Raw genomic sequence first — 7,691 nt, 5'->3', positions numbered from 1 at the left:
GGAACAAAAGAAACGGGCAACCAGATGGAGGTGTGTGCAATATACAGCATACGGTTCACTCGGATGAACCGTTTGTGATTAGGACACACAAAAGAAATGGTCAGCCAGATGAAGGTGTGTGCGATATACGACATGCAGTTCACACGGATGAATTGTTTGCATTGAGACATGAGAACAGAAATGGTTCAACTTAACAAGATGTGTGTGATACGCAGCAAATAGGTCTGTAATCAGAAATGTGTGTGAAGACTGATAATAACAGAGACGGTTGCTGCTAATAAGACGTGTGTGTTGTGCGATGGGATTGCATACAGAACACCAACATATATATACACACTTATAAGGACATGCTTGCATAACCAAATTAAACATCCACTTACATAGGTGGCTACTACAACCATGGCATTTGCACACACCAAAGTAAACTATTACATGCATAATTACATAGGTGGCTACTACACACATGACATTTCCACACACCAATAAAGTAAACTATATATTACATGCATGATTAACTAGCATAAATGATCATCTGATCATCCTCTACTTCTTGTGACGCTTGCTCTGCTTGTGGCTCGATCCGGGCTCGTCAATTTGGGTAACGAGGCACTTCCTCATGTCAACAATCCGCATGTACATCTCGCAACATGTGTGCACACTCTTGGCCGCGAACCTGAGGTGACGTTCATCCAGTTGCCGCATCCAGGCCCTGTGCCAGGATAGGGGACTTATTCTCTAGGCATCCTGCTTCATCTTTTCATAGTAGGGGTCGATGATGGCCGAGGCGAGTTCAACCAGGGAGTCCTTCTTCGTGCTGCCCCAGACCCTGTACTGGTCATGAATTTCGACAAGGTTCTTGCAGGCCAAGCCCGTAACACTGAGCGCATTTACATTGTCGGTGGTTTCCACCGTGGCGAACTTGTAGTCGGTGCTGTTGACAAACCTATTGAAACGGTCGCAAGGCTCTGTGGCCATGCAGTAGTGGTAGATGAGGACATGATGGCACATGCACAACTAGGTGACGACAACGTTCTGATCTATGCCGGACGAACGGTGGTGTACTGGAGGTCGATGCCGACCACCTTGTACTTGTCTCGAGCAAGCAACTGCTCAACGTTGTTGATGTAGTCGTCCACCACGGCTGGGTCGATGGTGTACACCACCGAGAGATCCATCTCCCTCGCGTGGGTCTCCACTCTATGCTCGCCGAACTCCATTGGAGGGCCGCCCGACATCCCCTCTCTATGTGTCGTCGTGAGTGTGCTTGTTGTGTTGTGGGGCGCGATCGAAAGGTTGAAGAGACTAAGGTTATAATGGCCGCGGGAATTAAAGGGGAAGCCGGATGGACAGGAATATCGGCAGGCCCTGATGGCAGTTCTAATTTGTAGCACGTAACTCCATCGTGCCGCACGTAACTTCATGGTGTGGAAACACGCGCCGCGCAACCACATGCATATGGGCCCCCCGACATGATCGTGCGCACGCCCAACCGCTTGCAGAGCGCGCACGGAGGGATGCGAGCAGAGTGCTCTGCGATCGCCTCAATGGAGAGCAACTATATATATATGCATATAGCAGTTGAACGCGCAAGGAAAAGGTGTCCACAAGCCGAGCGCGCCAACGAACGCGAAGAGAGTGCGCCGCGACGCCTAACGGCGAGCACAGTGCACTGCGGCGCCTAACGGCGAGCAGAGCTTGCCGAGGGACACGAGTAGAGGCCGGCACAGTGATACGTGGCAAATAAGACAAACTGTGAGAGCGATGTCGGAGACATCAAGCACGAATCAGATTAGAGTTGTGTGTGCGATACGTGGCATACAGTTGATCCATCCGAGCTGTTTGTGATGGAATAAGCCGTGTGTGTTGCGGGAAAACGCTTGCTGGTATATAACCTTAAATTTAACCACAAAAGTGTTAATGCATGTTACAAAAATTGTATAGCTGGAAACTATGTTCAAATACGACTCCAACGATATAATCTTTGGCAACATGCATTCGTATTTTATTAGTTAAATCCAACTTATAAACTAGGATGGGGTATAGTAGGTAATTAATTTGCAAACATTTTTTGTATTAACCGTATGTGTATGTGTCCTTTCATCCTCCTCTCGTGCGTCTTGTCACCCCACTGCCGCAGACGGCTTATAGTGCAAGCTTGTGCAGCGCACGGGGGCATTCTTTTGGCCAAACAGTGGCTCCAATGAATCATCGGTGAGCCCATTCCTGCGCAACCTCGCAGGTTCCCACGCAAGCTTCCCGCTTGACTCGGTGAAATCCCCCAAAAGCCCAATGCTTACCGGCCTGCTATAAAAACCCTCACGGCCAGCGAGCCCTGCATCGCATTTCCCCCTCCCTCCCTATAGCTTACCTCATGTGCTTCTCCCAGAATCGCCAATGGCACCGGTCTGTCGTCGTCGGTCAGCCACTCCGCCGTCATCAAAGGACAGCTCCAGCTGGGAGGCTACACCATGGCGGCGGCGCAGTCCCCGGCGTAGCGTAGTGCATGTGGCGTCCCTGTTGGGTGTGCGTGGAACACCCACCAAAGGCAGGGCCGTTCCTGAGATTTCGGGGGCCCGGGGCGAACTAAAAATTTGGGGCCCTGCCTTCCGTTAGTCAAGCACTCAAGCACCTGTCCGCATGGCACCTCCTAGGCATTAATAAAGTGAAGCGTGGCGTCACGTGAATGGTTAACAGAATGCAAACAATTTAAATTATACAAAACATTTGAGATGTTACAGTCACAACTATTTGTTTCAAAATGCCTTTGTTGGCTGTTATTCGAGTGCGCCTTCTCTCAAAATGGACACAAAAATACCACAACATGTCGGATGCCATTCCATTATAGCATGCCAACTTTCATGAATTTCAGACAAGTTTTGGATTTACTAGAATTTAAAAACAAAGTATCTCAACGTTTTGCCGGCAATCAACAATGCCCTGGTGTTTGAAATTCATTCCCATTTCTTGCATGGGACCTAAGCATGCCCCGAAGGACACATATTTGATTTTTCAACCAATTTATATGCACTGAAGCTTGTGCATGTAGTTCAAAGTTGAATTATGCACATGAAATGCCTAGAAAACCCAGTTAATGTATACAAATGTCCAAATGAACCCCAAAAAAAACCAAAAGTAAACACAACACTCCTGTTGTTCTATGTTGATAATAGAATTTTTTTGAAAGCAATAAGAGGCAACGGATATCGTTTCGTCCCCAAAGGTGGCACGTTCCCTACCAAAACCATCACGCTTGTTGTGAGAAGCTAAGGTTTGTGAGAAACTTATACCCAAACCTGCCCCAAATGGGACAAATTTTTTACCACGGCATGTTTATGCTGCTCCATGATAGCATGCCAAGTTTCATGAATTTCAGACGACTTTTGGATTTACTAGAATTTAAAAGCCAGGTATCCCAATGTTTGCGACCGAGTGACGGTGGCAGGGTGTTTGAAATTCATTCCCATTTCATGCATGGGACCTAAGCATGCAACCAAGGACACATATTTAATTTTCAACCAGTTTATATGCACTGGGGAATGTGCATGTAGTTCAAATTTGTATTATGCACATAAAAAGACTAGAAAACCCAGTTAATGTATAAAAATGTCCAAATGAACCCCAAAAAACTCCAAAATTTAACACAACACTCATCTTGTTCTATGTTGACACTCGAATTTTTTTGAAAGCAATAAAAGGCAACGGATATCGTTTCATCCCCAAAGGTGGCACATTCCCTACCGAAACCATCATGCTTGTTGTGAGAAGCTCTGGTTTGTGAGAAGCTTATATCCAAACCTGTCCCAAATGGGACAAATTTTTTACCATGTCATGTTGATGCTGCTCCATGATAGCATGCCAAGTTTCATGAATTTCAGACGACTTTTGGATTTACTAGAATTTAAAAGCCATGTATCTCAATGATTGCGGCCGAGTGACGATGGCAGGGTGTTTGAAATTCATTCCCATTTCTTGCATGGGACCTAAGCATGCAACCAAGGACACATATTTGATTTTTCAACCAGTTTATATGCACTCGAGAATGTGCATGTAGTTCAAATTTGAATTATGCACATAAAATGCCTGGAAAACCCAGTTAATGTATAAAAATGTCCGAACGAACCATGAAAAATTCCAAAATTGAACACAACACTCCTGTTGTTCTATGTTGACACTCGAATTTTTTTGGAAGTAATAAGAGGCAACTGATATCGTTTCGTCCCCAAAGGTGGCACGTTCCCTACCGAAACCATCATGCTTGTTGTGAGAGGCTCTGGTTTGTGAGAAGCTTATACCCAAACCTGCCCCAAATGGCACAAAAATTTTACCACGACATGTTGATGCCGCTCCATGATAGAATGCCAAGTTTCATGAATTTCAAATGAGTTTTGGATTTACTAGAATTTAAAAACCAGGAATCTTAATGTTTGCGACCAAGTGACGGTGGCAGGTGATGACCCACAAGTACATGGGATCTATCGTAGTCCTTTCGATAAGTGAGAGTGTCGAACCCAACGAGGAGCAAAAGGAAATGATAAGCAATTTTCAGTAAGGTATTCTCTGCAAGCACTTAAATTATCGGTAACAGATAGTTTTGTGATAAGGTAATTTGTAACGGGTAACAAGTAATAAAAGTAAATAAGGTGCAACAAGATGGCCCAATCCTTTTTGTAGCAAAGGACAAGCCTGGACAAACTCTTATATAAAGGAAAGCGCTCCCGAGGACACATGGGACTTATCGTCAAGCTAGTTTTCATCACGCTCATATGATTCGCGTTCGGTACTTTGATAATTTTATATGTTGGTGGACCGATGCTTGGGTACTGCCCTTCCTTGGACAATCATCCCACTTATGATTAACCCCTCTTGCAAGCATCCGCAACTACAAAAGAAGTATTAAGGTAAACCTAACCATAGCATGAAACATATGGATCCAAATCAGCCCCTTACGAAGCAAGTCATAAACTAGGGTTTAAGCTTCTGTCACTCTAGCAACCCATCATCTACATATTACTTCCCAATGCCTTCCTCTAGGACCAAACAATGGTGAAGTGTCGTGTAGTCGACGTTCACATGACACCACTAGAGGAGAGACAACATACATCTCATCAAAATATCAAACGAATACAAATTCACATGACTACTTATAGCAAGACTTCTCCCATGTCCTCAGGAACAAACGTAACTACTCACAGATCATATTCATGTTCATAATCATAGGGGTATTAATATGCATAAAGGATCTGAACATACAATCTTCCATCGAGTAAACCAACTAGCATCAACTACAAGGAGTAATCAACACTACTAGCAACCCACAGGTACCAATCTGAGGTTTTGAGACAAAGATTGGATACAAGAGATGAACTAGGGTTTGAGAGGAGATGGTGTTGGTGAAGATGTTGATGGAGATTCACCCCCTCCCGATGAGAGGATCGATGGTGATGACGATGGTGATGATTTCCCCCCTCCCAGAGGGATGTTTCCCGAGCAAAACAGCTCCGTCGGAGCCCTAGATTGGTTCCGCCAAGGTTCCGCCTCATGGTGGCGGAGTTTCGTCCCGTGAGCTTTCTTATGATTTTTTGGACGAAAGACCTCATATAGCAGAAGATGGCCACCAGAGGGCTACCAAGGGGCCCACGAGGCAGGGGGCGCGCCCAGGGGGGTAGGGCGCGCCCCCACCCTCATGGATGGTGGGTGGCCCCCCTCTAGTACTTCCTTCGCCCAATATTTTTTAGATATTCGGAAACGTGCTCCCGTGAAGTTTCAGGACTTTTGGAGTTGTGCAGAATAGGTCTATAATATTTGCTCCTTTTCTAGCCTAGAATTCAAGCTGCCGGCATTCTCCCTCTTCATGTAAACCTTATAAAATAAGAGAAAATAGACATAAGTATTGTGACATAATGTGTAATAACAACCCATAATGCAATAAATATCAATATAAAAGCATGATGCAAAACAGACGTATCAACTCCCCCAAGCTTAGACCTCGCTTGTCCTCAAGCGAAAGCCGATATCGAAAAATATGTCCACATGTTTAGAGATAGAGGTGTCGATAAAATAAAATAAGGACATGAGGGCATCATGACCATTCTTATAACAGCAACATATATATATATATAGAGTAGCACTATTCTAATCCTGATAAGAGCTAACCGACCATCCTGATTGAATGTTTGAGTACTCGGAGTCTCTCGTAGGTATGGAAAGAAAGTCTCTTCTTTCCACAACTCCTAAATTTCCCATCAGCCTATCCAATCTAATTCCAGACAGAGTCAGTAGACCTTACTATTTGGATCACGGCGCGCCCTATATAGCGCCCAAAGAGGCGTTCCCGAACTCCTGAGAAAACCCACCCGACCGGTCAAAGAAAAAAACCCACCACACCCACTTCCCACGAATCCCTCCACTACCCTCTTCCGATCCCATCTGCACACTCCTCACGGCATCGCACCGCCGCCGATGAACTTCTCCCGATCCACCACCGCCGCCCAACATCCCGCCGGCGCGCCTAACTCCGGCCACCTACCGCCGCCGCCGACGAGCGGATCCAGCGCCGCGCCAGGTTCGGCCGCCCCTTCTTCCCCAACGCGCTCCCGCCACCAGAGCGCCCCCCCGGCCCATGGGTCCCGCCGCCGGTCTCCTCCTACAACCCCGCTGCCACCGTCCCCCCGATCCAGCTGCAACTCCGCCACACGCCTCGGATCCGGCTGCGGCGCCGCCCCCCACCGCAGGATCCAGCCGCCGTCCCAACCGCGAGATCCGTCCACCGCCCCCATCCGGCCGCCGCGATGTCACCGTCCATCGCCCAGTGGTGCAGTGCTGCGCGCCCTTCCCTCCCGTCCGGCGCAAACTTCCCTCTATGCCACCTCGACCTTCCTTCCCCTTTGGTGCAGCCTTCCCTCTGCTCCGGCGCGCCCTCCTACTCCTCCTCCACGTGCGGCATGAACCTGGCCTTCGATCGCGAGCTCATCGGCCCGCCCATATACTTTGCCCTCATGGGCGACGGCCAACCCATCGGACGCTACGACGACATGTGGCCGACTGGTGCGTCAAGGTAACTATAACTAAACTAAACACACACATCGTCTTTGAGTTTGGTCCGGCTGTACTGAACTTTTACTGAATAATTTGTGTATGTGTGCAGGTGATCTGCGACCACCTTGGGCTAGGAGTCAAGATGAGGCTGCCCTACATCTGGCACAGCAAGGCCAGCAACCCGTTCGTGAACCTGAAGGAGTACAAGGGCATCTTCTGGCAGGAGGACATCATCCCCTTCTTCTAGGTCGCGAAGCTGACAAGGAATGCGACACCGTGCAGAAGTGCTACATCTCGCTCTCACAGCAGGTCAAGGAGAAGCTCGGCAAGATCGACCCCTACTTCATCAAGCTCGCCGACGCCATGGTCATCTGGATCGAGGCCCGGGACATGCTCAACTCCAAGGACTCCCAGGAGGCCGACGCCAACGACAAGCTCAAGGGGAAGTAGATCGAGATCGAGGGAGAGAACCTTTTTTTGCATTAGCATACTGAGCAGGCGGTGAGGCGGCGTATACCGGTTTCTTCAGTTCGTAGGTTCAATGCGTGCATCAGGTATTCAGGTTCAGGCTGTTGTGTACTACAAAACATTAGCTGCCTGTATGTGAGAAAACCATGTTGTTTCTAATTTTGTTTATGTGAGAAAACAAAAATGTA

General features: G+C 47.6%; 1 pseudogene; it reads left to right on the top strand.

Moving 5' to 3' along the window:
* The first annotated feature begins 6,788 nt into the window (after positions 1–6,788).
* On the top strand, positions 6,789–7,485 carry LOC147986149 (UDP-arabinopyranose mutase 1-like; annotated as a pseudogene).
* Positions 7,486–7,691: the final 206 nt, after the last annotated feature.

The sequence above is a fragment of the Triticum urartu genome, chromosome 2A, assembly GCF_056163025.1.
Source record: "Triticum urartu cultivar PI428250 chromosome 2A, HENAU_Tu73, whole genome shotgun sequence".
NCBI lineage: Eukaryota > Viridiplantae > Streptophyta > Magnoliopsida > Poales > Poaceae > Triticum > Triticum urartu.
This window is presented reverse-complemented; position numbering and strand designations above follow the sequence as displayed.